The sequence below is a fragment of the Chrysochloris asiatica genome, unplaced genomic scaffold, assembly GCF_000296735.1.
Source record: "Chrysochloris asiatica unplaced genomic scaffold, ChrAsi1.0 scaffold00246, whole genome shotgun sequence".
In the NCBI taxonomy this organism is placed as follows: domain Eukaryota; kingdom Metazoa; phylum Chordata; class Mammalia; order Afrosoricida; family Chrysochloridae; genus Chrysochloris; species Chrysochloris asiatica.
Genome location: NW_006408764.1, coordinates 469,171 through 483,550, shown reverse-complemented (window position 1 = coordinate 483,550; position 14,380 = coordinate 469,171). Strand labels below are relative to the sequence as shown.

Sequence of the window (14,380 nt, the reverse complement as noted above, 5' to 3'; positions counted from 1 at the left end):
ACTATGCTGCTCACTTCATCTGTGGGCAAAGGGGCTATTTTAACCTTTAAGTCTGTGCTCTGCTTCCATTCAGAGCTAAGCCACTTGTCTTTTGTAGTGATAGATTCCGCTGGTTTTCATTTGTGTGATTTACAGTAATCCTATGTGTCAGTCAAAATGTATGAGCTATCCCTTTGTAGTTTCTGTTCCTTCCTGCCTTTTTCTAGACATGGGTCTCTATAGATTAGTATCATTGACTTGTTACAGTAATTAGTATCATTAACTTGTTACAGTCTTCCAACTTGGGGGGACGAATCTTGACAACGCTTGAAATGAACCAAAAGATAGCCAGATTCAGAACCTGCATTTGGGTCAAGTAGGGCATGAGCCAGGACGCAGAACCTGAAAGTCCTAATTTGACTGCTCTAGATTATTTTTAAAGAGTAGTTAAAAATGATCATTGGTAGTGTTGTGCTTATGAGTCAGACTGCTAACTTCAAGGTCAGCAGTTCAAAACTACCAGCCGTTCTGCAAGAGAAAGATGAGGCTTTCTGTTCCTGTAAAGATTTACAGCCTCAGAAACCCTATGCAGGGTCCCTATGAGTCGGAACCGACTCCACGGCACACTACCACCACTGTCACTACCAGATCATTTTTATCTTGTGCATGTGTTAGCTAACTGATCCTAAGTCAGAAACTCAGGCTGGTATCATCTCTTATGGTTTAATTACATGTTTATTTTTTTCACAGCAATATATGCACATAATTTTAAAAGCCAAATTGTATTACAAAGTTTTGCTGGCTTACCCAAGTAATGCCTACTTCTTACTCCAGAAAGGAAGCCACTTTCAACTCTTTTACTCTTCTTAAGGAAGCTTCTGTTGCTATTTTCTACATTTAAATCCTTATTTATTATCTGTATTATTCTTCCCAAAGAAAATGAGAATGGGTCTCCTAAATCACACATAAGCTCTTCCTTCCAGTATTGCTTTTTGCACTGGACCCCAAAGTCAGTTTGAACCACAATGTCAGTGGTTCAAGCTCACCAGTCGCTCCCACACTATGGGTCAAAACAGAGTCAATGGCACTTAACAACAACATACATAACAAAATTGACCATTTTTGAGTATACAATTCAGTGGCATTCAGTACAGTCATAATATTGTGTAATAATCATGAATGTCTATTTCCAGATTTTATTTTATCATACCAAACTGTATACCATTAAACAATAACTCCTCACTCGACTATTTCCCCAGCCCATGGTAACCTCTGTTCTGCTTTCTGTCTCTAAGAATTTGCCTATTCTAGGCACATCATCAAGTGTTATCATGTAGTATTTGTCCTTTTGTGTCTGGCTAACTTCACTTAGTATAATATCTTCAGGGTTCATCCATGTTACAGCATGTATCAGAACTTACTCCTTCTATGGTTGTATAAAATGTCATTGTATGCATACCATATTTTGTGTATTGTCTCATCAATACACCTAGACATTTGGGCTGTTTTCACCTTTTTCTATGAACATTGGTGTAACAGTATCTGAGTCCTTGGTTTTAATTCTTTGAGGTATACACCAAAGAGTGGAATTAGTGAACCCTAAGGTAATTTGTGCCTAACTTTTTTTGAGGAACCACCAAATTGTTTTCCACAATAGATGCACCATTTTACATTCCCACCAGCAACAGACAAAGGTTCCAATTTCTACACATCCTTACCAACACTTGTTATTTTCCATTTTTTTTTTTATGATAACCATCCTAGTAGCTGTGAAATTGTATATCATTGTGGTTTTGATTCCATTTCCTTAATAAATTATGGAGGAGTGAAATGGGTAAAGTGTTTGGCTCCAAACTGAAAGGCTGACAATTCGAACCCATCTAGCAACTCTGCAGGAGAAAGATTTGATGATCTGTTCCTAGGAAGATAACAGCCTAGAAAACCCTAGGGAGCAGGGCTACTCTGTCACATGGGATCACCTGAGTCTGAATCAACTCAGGCATACAACAAGAAGCAATGACTAATGTTGAGCATCTTTTCCTGTGTTTACTGGTCATCTACATATCTTCTTTGGTGAGATGTCTATTCAAGTCCTTTACACATTATTTTTAGAAGTTTTTTTGGTGAGTTGAGTGATAGTTTATAGGGCAGGCCATTAGTTTTGCACTCAACAAATCATATTTTGTTTCATTGCAATGATGACAATCCCCTCCCAGCACCACTGGTTAACAGTATGTACCTCGACCCCCCCTTTTAGGTGTACACAAACATACAGGAAATATATATTCATTTAAATGTCCATTTTGCAAGCCAGCCACCTATCTTCAGGCACACAGCCTTTTTCATTCCATGGGTCTAGAGTCCTCAGCTGCTCTATCTCTCTATGCCATCTCTCCTTCCATCTCTGGTATTGCCCTTTTTCTGGATAGGATCCCACACTCCACTCATGCTCCTCCTCTTGATGGTCCCAGGGTCCTCTATTCCAGGAATGAAAGATTAACTACAACCCCCTTTTTGTTTCATATCTTCTACATTTACAGTTGTGACAATCACAATGAATCATATTAACAATTACTCATTATTGAATCCAAAGAATCCTATCCCCATTCTCCCCCAGCCCCTTTCACCAGACCCATCTGGAAAAGAAGAAAACTATTCAGTGGGGATTCTACCTTACTCACCTCATACTGATACTAAACACCCTCTTGAAAGCTTGTAAGCCAGCCACTCTGTGCCTTTATAGCCCTCCATTTTTTGTTAGCCAATATCTAAGTTTCCCATCCCTATAAACCCTTTGTACTGAGGGGACAGACTTGATCCTTGATATGAAGAATCCCTCCCTTTCAGTTGGAATTTTGAGCAATTACATCCATAAGCAAAGGTCTGGTTCATCAAATTGTAGCAATTTACGCTTGCTTCCTGCGGCAAACTTCTTTATTTTTCTCTGGTTGAGTTCTGAACAGCAAGCCATCCAAGCTGTGGTACCATATGCAGGTTTGGAGACTCTTGTACATCTGTCCTCTACTTCAGACCTGCTGGCTCTCAATTTTAGCCCCCAGTGGTTAGGTCAGTGTCCATGTGATCAGAAGTTCACAAGTCTCCCTAAACTTCAGACCAGCCATTCCTTCCTTTTATCTCTCTTATCTCAAGGTCATTGGGTGTCTATGGAACATGGCTGAACTCATCCCATGTCTTCATTGCTTCATAGCCCCCATTTTCACTCACAAGTAGACCAGGGCAGTCACCAGTGGGCTTATAAGCCTGCTCATGTGTTCCCTTTGAGTTTCAGTCATGGAAGGGGGTTTACCCTGATGGGCTGACTTTTCTTGCCTTGATGGCTCCCAGGTGAACAGCTTGCTTGATCTTGCCTTTACCAATTTTTTAATTGGGTTGTTTGTCTTTTTGTTGTTGAGTTGTAAAAGTTCTTTATATATTCTGGATATTAAACCCTTATCAGATATGTGATAACCAACTATTCTTCCATTTTATAGGTTGTCTCTTCCGTTTGTTCAAATTTTGATGAAGTTCATATTTTTGGTGTCAAAGCTAAGAATCTGTTGTCTAAAACTAGGTTTTGAAGCATTACCCCAATGCTTTCTTCCAAGAGTTATATAGTTTTAGTTTTTACATTTATGCCCTTGATCTGGTTTTAGTTGGTTTTTGTATTTGGTGTGAAATATTTGTATAGCTCTGTTCTTTTTCGTATGGATATTCACTTGTCTCACTACTACTTACTATAGAGACATTCCCCATTGAATGCACTTAGCACCCATGTTGAAAGTCAAATGACCATAGATACATGAGTGCATTTCTTGAATATCAATTCTAGTGCATTGGTCTGTACATCTGTTCTTATACCATTTCGAATAAATTTTCCATAGACTTTAATATAAATTGTTCATCAACATTTTATTTATTATAGCTGCTAGGTTAAGTACTCTGATGAGCTAACAACTATAGTATGAGTACATTTTCTGTCTTGTAAAACTTTATATTTTTCCTTGAATTATTTTTATGTTCTACTTTTTTATTATTTCAGTTTATTTTCTTCAAATCTAAGTAGGATTTCCTACTTTAACTGTCATGTCTATAATTTACCTCTTCTTACTTTACAAATGGCCAAATCTATTAAATACTATCACACACACAGAAATTTCCTTCATGGACTGTCACTTCTCAGGTCAATTTCCAGAACATGTTTTTTCCTTCTTTCTGAGAATTCCAGGAATATCTTCTTTCCACAGTTGGATCTCTTGATTCCTGGATTTCAAGTATTTTTGTTGTTGTCGTTTTATTCCATTTCACTAGAAAAAAAATTACTAGTAACTTCCTGAGAAAAAGGCCATATAGAAATAAACACTTGTATTTATGGTCAATTGTATTTTTGACAATGGTGCCAAGATAATGAGTAAAGAAATGTTTTTCAACAAATGATGCTGGAACATCTTGATTTACACATTCAAAATAATAGAATTGCATTCTTAATTCACACCATATATAAGCATTAATTCAAAGAGAATCAGAGACTTAAATGTAAGAGCTAAAATTATAAACCTCTTTAGAAGAAAACAGAGGTGTTATCTTTCTATCCTTGGGTTTGGCTAGGGGTGGGGAACCTGTTTTTCTACCAAAATTTATAACATCATTCGCGTGCCATTCAAATTTATCAACTTAAAAATTAGCCTGCTATATTTGGTCAAACATTTAATTAGCTCACTCCCGATATATGATATGGCGCTGTTGGAGTCCTGGTGTGGCACTGCAGGATAAGCACTCAACCTCAAGGTGGGTTTGAACCACAAGGTCAGTGGTTCAAATATACCAGCCTCTCAGAAAACCCTATTCAAAGGTCACTATGAGTTGAACCAACTCCATGGCACTTAAGAACAACAACAGTGTGATGACTAGAACTATGGTTGCCTTGGCAGGACCAGACCAAATGATTTTGAGAGCCTTCTATGGCCTGTGGGCCAAATGTTCCCCACTCCTGGGTTAGGCAGTGGTTTCTTAGATAAAACACCAAAAACATAGCAACAAAAGAAAAAGCAAGTAAATTGGATTTCATTATAATTTAAAACTTTTGTGTTTCAAAGGATCCTATCAAGAAAGTAAAAGACAATCCACAGAATAAAAGAAAACATTTGCAAATCATATACATCCAGTAAAGAACTTGTATGCAGAATCACTAAACAACTCAACCATAAAAAGACAAATAACCCGGTTTTTAAGATAGTCAACAAATTTTAATAGACATTGTCCAAAGAAGATAATTCAATGACCAATAAGCACATGAAAAGATGTTCAATATCATTACTCATTGGTGTTATTATTGTTGCTTCTGCTCCTGCTGCTGTGTACCATCGAGTAGGCTCTGACTCATAGTTTAGGGTTTTCGAGGCTATAATCTTTACAAGAGCAGAAAACCTTATCTTTCCCCCTTGAAGAGGCTAATAGATTTGAACTGTTGACTTTGTGGTTAGCAGCGCTGCACATAACCCACTATGTTACCAGGGCTCCATTAAATTGATTTCAAGTCTTAACGACCTTATGTATGACAGAAAAAAAGATTGCCCAGTCCTGCACCATGCTCACAGTCATAGCTATGTTTGCATCTATTGTTGCAGCAATTGTGTCGATCCATCTACTTGAGGGTCTTCTTTTTCACTGACCCTTTGCTTCTCCAGGGACTGGTCCCTTTTGTTAACATGTCCAAAGTATGTGAGACTAAGTCTTGCCATACTTGCTTCTAAGGAGCATTCTGGCTGTATGTCTTCCAAAGCAGATTTATTCATTCTTCTGGAAGTTTATGATACAGTCAATATTCTTCACCAACATCATAATTCAAAGGCATCAGTTTTTCTTTAGTCTTTGGTACTCATTGTCCAACTTTCATCTTTGGATTTCCTTATTCATTGTTCAACGTTCACATGCATATGAGGCAATTGAAAATACCATGACTTGGGTCAGGCTCACCTCAGTCCTCAAAGTGACATCTCTACTCTGTAATACTTGAAATAGATCTTTCGCAGCAGACTTGTCCAATATGATATGCCCTTTGATTTCTTGACTGCTGCTTCCATGGGTGTTGATTGTGATCCAAATAAAATGAAATTCATGTCAACTTCAATCTTTTTTTCTGTTTATCATGATGATGTTACTTATCAGTCCATTTGTGAGGACTTTTGTTTTATGTTGCGGTTTAATCCATACTCTAAAAGTCTTTGATCTTCATTAGTAAGTGCCTCAAGTCCTTTTCTCTTTCAGCAAGAAATATATGTCATCTGCAAATTTCAAATTGTTAATGAGTATTCTTCTAATCCTGATGCCACAATATTCTTCATTTAGTCCAGGTTTTTTATTATTTGCTCAGAATACAGATTGAATAAGTATGGTGAAAGGATATAAGCCTGTCACACACCTTATCTCATTGTAACCATGCATTGTCCCCCCTTGTAGTGTTGGAACAACTGCTTGTTGATATGTGTACAAGTTCCATAGGAACTTAATTCTTTTAGTGAAATGATAATCATAGCCACAATGAGATACCACATTGAAAATGGATAAAAAAAAAAAAAGTAGATACTAATATTAATTTTTCTTTAAGTATTTTGTAGTTCTTACCAGTAAAGACATCTGGTTCTGGGATTTTCTTTGTGGAATACTTGTTAATTATTAATTTATCTCTATTTTTGACAGTTCATTCAGATTCCTGAATCAATTCCAAAGGTTTTGTTCTAAGAATGTGCTCATTTCACTCCATGATTTTAATTTGTTGGCATACAGTTGTTTCTAATGTTCCCTTACAGTCTTTTTTAGTTCTGTAAGATTGGTAATTATGGGCTATTTTTTCATGCCAACTTTTAGTAATTTGAGTCTTTTCTCCTTTTTTTTTTTTGCTTGGTCAATCTAGTTAATCATTAGTCAAATTTTTCATCTCTGCTTTTAGTAAATTGAGTCTTTTCTCCTTTTCTTTCTTTTTTTTTGGTGGGGGGTCAATCTAGCTAAACGTTTGTTGATCTTGAAAAGAACCAGTTTTCAGTTTCATTGATTTTTCTCTATTTTATTTATTTCTCCTCTAATCTTTATTATTTATTTCCTCCTATTTGCTTTTGATTTAATTTGCTCTCCTCTTTTAGTTTCTTAAGTTGGAAGGTTAGGTTATTGATTTGAAATATTTTTCTTTATTAATATAGACATTCAGCTATAATTTTTTCTTTAAACACTGTTGAGCTTCATCTTACAAGGTTGAGCATGTTGCTTTTATTTTTATTCATCTCAAAAATTTTTCTGATTTGGGGGGGAGTGTGTTGTCTAATTCCACATATTTGTAAATTTCCCAAATATTTATTCTGTTACTGATTTCTAGTTTCATTTAGTTGTGGTTGGAGAAATTGATTTCAATCATTTTAATTTATTAAGGCTTTTTTATGAGCTAGCATATGGTCTATTTTAGAGACTATTCTGTGTTCCTGGGAGAAGAATGTATATTCTGCTGTTGTTGGATGGAATATCTAATAGATGTTTGTTAGGTTGAGTTAATTTATAATATTGTTCACATTTTCTCTTTCTATACTGACCTTCTGTCTAGTTTTTCTATCTATAATTAAAGGTGGAGTATGGAAGATTCTATTATTGTTGAATTGTCTATTTTTCCCTTCACTTCTGCTCAGTTTTACTTTATGTTTTAAGACTCCGTTTTTAAATACATATATATTTTCCACTGTTATGTCTTCCAGACGTATTGATCCTTTTCTCATTATAAAATGTTCTTCTTTGTCTTCAATAGTAATTTTTGTGATAAAGTCTATATTGTCTAATATATTAGTATAACTACACTAGTACTAATTTGGATATACTGTTTGCATAATGTGTATTTTTTCCATCCTTTTATTTTCAATGTATTTATGTTTTTAAATCTAAAGTGTATATCTTGTAGGCATATAATTGGATCATGTTTTGATCCATTTTTCCAATCTCTACTTTTTTGATTAGAGTGTTCAGTCCATTTATATTTTATGTAATTATTGATAAGGTAGGATTTATGCCTGCCATTTTGCTATTTGTTTTACATATATCTCATGTATTTTTTGTTCCTCCATTCTTTTAATATATTGCCTTCTTTTGTGTTAAATAAATATTTTTGTGTACCATATTACTTCCCTTGTTGTTTTCCTTTATTATCTTTTTTCTTTTTTTAATGTTATTTTCTTAGTGGTTACCTGAGAATTGCAGTGAACATTTTGTCTTAAAATGAGGTAGTTCATATTAATACAATTTCACTTCAGTATTATACAAAAACTGTATTCCAGTATAACTGTGTCATCCCCCACTCCTTTTTGTTATTACTGTCATGCAGATTATATATTTATACATTATATGCTCCTCAACAAAGTTTTATATTTATGTATTCAGTTGTCGTACAAATCATATAGGAGAAAAAGAGTTACTAACAAATTTACATATGAAAGAACTTCAAAAGTTTGTACAAAATCAAGTCCATTTGTATGCTGCCTTTTATATTTAGTCATCTTCCCTAGTGCTCTTTTTTTCTTGATGTAAATTTAAGTTACTGTCTAATGTCCTTTTATTTTGATCTAGTATTTCTTGTAGGACAAGACAACTAGTGACAAATTTTCTCTGTATTTGTTTATTTGGAGACATATTAATTTTGCCTTCATTTTTGAAGTAGTTTTACTGGATTTAGAGATCTTGGTTAACAGTTTAAACTTTTTCAACACATCATGCTACTCATTGCCTTCTGGCATCCATAGTATATGATAAGAGGTATAAGGAGCTCTGGTAGCATAGTGGTTATGAATCAGGCTGCCAACCGTAAAGTCAGCAGTTCGAAACTACCAGCTGCTCCTCGGGAGAAAGATGAGGCTTTCTGCTCCCGTGAAGATTTACAGCCTCAGAAACCGTGTACAAGGACACTATGGGTCGGAACTGAGTCAACGGCACTTAACAACAACAATCTAATGATGAGTTGTTTTTCTTTTGCTTTCAAGACTTTCTTTGATTTTGGCTTCAAGTTTGAATGTAACATGTCTATGTATGGATACCACCACTCATCTGTCAGTTAATCATACTGTGGTGGCTTGCATGTTGTTGTGATGCTGCAAGATATGCCACCAGTATTCTAAATATCAGAAGAGTCACCCATGGTGGGCAGTGGAGCTTTCAGACTAAGAGAGTAAGAAGAAAGAAAGGCAAACTACTTCTGAATATTTAGCCACTGAAAGACTACAAAGAGTAACAGAACATTGTCAGATACAGTGCCATAAGATGAACCCCTCAAGTTGGAAATCACTAAAAATATGAATAGAAACAGCTGCCTCCTCAGTGTGTTGAACATGATGATGTGAATGTGGTAAAGCTTTCAGGACCTTTGTTTGCTAATGGGGCACCACTCAAAATGAGGACACACAGTTGCAAATATCTATTAATAATCAGAATATAGAATATACAAAGTATGACTCTAGAAAAATTGGAAGTTGTCAAAATGAAATGAATACATAGGATCGATATCCTAGGCATTGTAGCATAAGTGCTGGACTGCCAACCTCAAGGTTGGCGGTTCAAATCCACCAGTCACACCTTGAAACTCCTATAAAGGGTTGCTATGAATCAGAGCTAACTCAATGGCACTTGAATACAACAACAAATGACCTAAAATGGACTGGAGGTGGCCATTTTGAATCCTAGAATCATTAGGTTTACTAAGTCAAAATGAAGAGAAATGGCATCTCATTCATTGTAAAAAAACAAAACAAAACAAAACAAAAAACAGAATATCTCAAGATCTGCCTTGAAGTACTGTGCTATCTGTGATAGGATGATATTCATACGTCTTTAAGGAAGACCAGTTTATACCACTATTCAATTTTATGCACCAGTCACTAAAGCCAGTGATGATGAAATTAAAGAATTCTATCAACTTCTTCAGTTAGAAATTGATCAAGCATGCAATCAAGTTGCATTGATAATTACTGGTGATTAAAATGTGAAAGCTAGAAACAAAGAGTAAGGATCCATACTTGGAAAATATGGTCCTGGTGGGTGCTGTAGGTCAAGCACTCACCTGTAAGGTCAGCAGTTCAAATTCACCAGCCACTTCTTGGAAACCATGTACAGGGTCACTATGAATCAGAACTGACTTGATGGCACTCAACAACAACAAAAATAGAAATGATGCTAAAGATCACATAATAGAATTCTACAAGACCAATGATCTATCCATCATTGCAAATACTTTTTTTAAAAACCTTTTACTGTGAACTGATAGTTTACATGACAGAATGGCAGTTTTGCACTCAACCAATCGTATTTTGTCTCATTGCAATGACTACAATCCCATCCATGCACCATTGGTTAATAGTATTTGCGCTCCCCTCCCCTTTTTTCTTTTGATGTACACAAAAACACGCAGGAATAATAATCATTTAAACAACCAAAGGACACATTTTACAAGCCAACGTCCTGCCCGCCAGCACACAGCCTTTTTCTTTCCATGAGTCTAGAGTCCTCATGTGCTCTATTTTTCTATGCCATCACCTCTGGTGTTGCTTCTTTGGTTAGGATGCCACATCCTACAAATACTTTTTAAAACAACATAAAAGATAACTGTGCACATGGACCTCACCAGATTGGATACACAGGAATCAAATTGACTTCATCTGTGGGAAGAGGTAGTGCAAAAACTCAATATCATCCAGCCAAAACAAGGCCAGCAGCTGACTGTAGATCACATCATCAGTTTCTCCTATGCAAGTTCAGGCTGAAGGTGAAAAAAAAAAAAAAAATTTTTTTTCTCATGAAAAAAAGTTCACAAGAGCCAAATTTTGACCTTGAATATATCTCAACTTAATTTAGAGGCCATCTGAAGATCAGATTTAATGCATTAGGCACTGATGTCCAAAGACCAAAATGATTGTGGAATGACATCAAGAACACCATACAGGAAAAGCAAAAGGTCGTGTAAAAGACAGGAAAGAAAAAAAAAAGAAAAAGAAAAAATTTGGATGTCAGAAGAGACTCAAGTACTTGCCCTTGAATGCAAACAAGCTAAAGTAACTAAAAGAAATGAGGAAGTATGAGCTAAACAGAAAATTTCAAAGGGAAGCTCGAAAAGACAAAGTGAAATATACTAATGAAGTGTGACGAGACCTGAAGTTCGACAGCCAAAAGAGTAGAACATTCATTCTAAGCATTAAGTTGTAAGAACTGAAGAAAAAATTCAAGCCTCAAATTGCAATATTGAAGAATTATGTGGGCAAAATATTGATCCAAAGAAGATGGAAGTCAACAGAAGAGTTGTTAAACTTTAATACACAGAAAATGTAGAAGTTGTATAGCAAAAAAGGGGGAGTAGTTAATCTTACATTCCAGGAACAGAGGACCCTAGGACCATCAAGAGGGAAGAGCAGGAGCAGAATGTGGGATTCTAACCAGAGAAGCAAGCAACACCACCAGAAACAAAGACAGAGATGATGAGATGGAGAGATAGAGCAACTAAGGACTCTAGACTCATGGAAGGAGAAAGGCTGTGTGCTAGTGGGCAGGAAACTGCCTAGCAAAATGTGCTCTTTGGTTGTTTAGATGATTATATATTCCTGTGTGTTTTTGTGTACATCAAAAAAAGGGAGGAAATAGAGGCAAATATTGTTAGCAAGTGGTGCATGGAAGGAATTGTAACCATTGCAATTAAAAAAAAAATACGATTGGTTGAGTGCAAAACTGATGTTCTGCCATGTAAACTATCACTCAATTAACAATAAAGGCTTTAAAAATTTTTTTTTGGCACACACATGCAATGGAATACTACACAATGTTGAAGAATAATGGTGAATCTGCAAAACACCTCATAACCTGGGGAACATTATGCTGAGTGAAATTAGTCAGTCACAAAATGACAAATATTGCATGAGACCGCTGTTATCAAAGTTAATAAAAGATTTGTTTGCTAAAAGAAACATTCTAGGGGTGGGAAGAAAGGGAAAATTATTCATAGGGTAGAGGTTTGTTGTTGTTGTTAAGTGTTGTTGAGTCAGTTCTGACCCATAGCGACCCTAAACAGGGTTTCCGAGGTTGTAAATCTTTATGGGAGCAGAAAGCCTCATCTTTCTCCCGCGGAGCAGCTGGTAGTTTCGAACTGCTGACCTTTGAGGTTCACAGCTCGATTCGTAACCACTACGCTACCAGAGAGGTAGAGGGTAGACACATATTAACTTGGGTGATGGGAAAGGCAATACATAATAAGAGGGAAGTTGGCATAAGAAGGAGGCAGATAGTAGAAGACACAAAAAGGAATGCAAGAGTAAAAGTGAATAAAGGTAAATACTGTTAACTGATGGATGGGATTGCAATCACTGTAACGACACAAAATGTATTATTTGTTGAATGTGAGACTGATGGTCTGTTCTGTAAACCTTCACTCAATTCACAATAAAAGCTTTTGAAAAAAAGAAGATGGAAAGAATACACAGAGTCACTGTATCAAAAGGAAAGACACCTGTTGAACCATTTCAAGAGATAATACATGATCAAGTCCAAGCAGCATTGAAGGCATTGGCAAAAAGCAAGGATCCAAGAATTGACAGGATACAAATAGAAATCTTTAAATAAAGTGATGCAGCACTGGAGGTGCTTACTCATCTATGTCAGGAAATTTGGAAGACATCTATTTGGCCAACCAATTGGAAGAGATCCATATTTGTGCCTATTGCAAAGAGAGGTAGCCCATCAGGATGTGGAAGCCATCAAACAATATCATTAATATAACATGTGAGTAAAATTTTGCTGAAGATAATAAAAAATTGGTTGCAGCAACTGTCAGAAATTCATTCCTGAGTCAGAAGAGGACATGGAATGAGAGACAGCATTGCTAACATCAGATGGATCTTGGCTGAAAGCAGAGAATACCAGAAAGATGTTTACTTGTACTTTATTGACTATGGAAAGGCTTTTGACTGTGTAGATCATGACAAGCTATGTATAACATTGCAAAAAGTTGTAATCCATGATACTTGTGCTCATGAGGAATCTGTACATAGATCAAGAGGCAGTTGTTAGAAACAAGAGGATACTAAATTGTTTAAAAACAGGAAATGGATGTGCCAGAGTTGTATCGTCTCACTATTCTTATTCATTATGTATACTGAGGAAATAATCCAAGAAACTGAATTATATGAAGAAGATCATGGTTGTCAGGATTGGTGGAAGATTCATTAATAACCTGTGATATGCAGATGAAACAGCTTTGCTAGTTGAAAGTGAAGAGGACTTAAAATACTGATGAAAATTAAAGATCACAGCCTTTGGTATAGATTGCATCTCATTGTAAAGAAAGCAAAAACCCTCATGACTGGACCAATAAATAACATCATTATAAAAGAATGAAGGTATTAAAGATTTCATTTTGCTTAGCTCCACCATCAGCACTCATGGAAGCACTAGTCAAGAAATCAAATGACATATTGCATTAGGCAAATCTACTTTACAAGACCTCTTTACAGTTTTGAAAAACAAGATGTCAGTTTGAGGACTAAGATGCACCTGACCCAAGCTCTGGTATTTTCAGTAGCCTCATATACATGTGAAAGATGAACAGTGAATAAGGAAGTCCATAGAAGAATTGATGCATTTGAGTTACAGTTTTGGAGGAGAATATTAAAAGTACCATGGACTGCCAGAAGAATTTAAACATATCTGTTGTGAAAGAAGTACCGCCAGAATGCTTCATAAAAGCCAGGATGGTGAGGCATTGTCTCCTATTTAGGACATATTGTCATTAGGGACCAATCCTTGGAGAATAATATCATGTTTGGTTAAGTGGAGGGTCAGTGAAAAAGAGGAAGACCTCCAGTGAGATGGATTGGCACTGTGGCAGCAGCAATGGGATCAAGCATAACAATGCAAGTGAGGTTGGTGCAGGACTGGGCAGTGTTTTGTTATTTTCTAAATGGGGTTGCCATGGGTTGAAACCACCTCGATGACAACTAACAACAACAATAATAATTTTTTATTGTCGATGAGTTGGTTCCAACTCATAGTAACCCTGCATAGACAGTTCAAGCAGCTGGTAAGCTTGAACTGATGATCTTGCAGTTCAGATGGCTTTGCAGTCTGGTGCGTTAACCTATGGTGCCACACCAGGACTCCAGTGTTTGGTTAGTTACTCTTTATTTGGTGAGACTGTGTTTTCATATTTTTTATTATTTAGGTTGTCTTTAGTTAGGCATGGTTTCCATTACTTCTTTGAGCATATGCAGGTAGTTTAAAAAATATTGCTACTGGCTTGATGGTGGATTTGGGAGAAGTGCAGGGAGGACCTCTGGCAGTGGTGGTAAGGAATACCAGATGAAGCAGGTTCAGGAGACAGTCCCTGAACTCTGAACTACAT

The 14,380-nt window shown here is 36.2% G+C and overlaps 1 protein-coding gene across 1 annotated transcript in view; it reads left to right on the top strand.

Annotated features, from left to right (window-relative positions):
- DOCK3 (dedicator of cytokinesis 3) overlaps positions 1-14,380 on the top strand; it is a 716,589-nt gene that overhangs the window by 627,521 nt on the left and 74,688 nt on the right. The window lies entirely within an intron of this gene.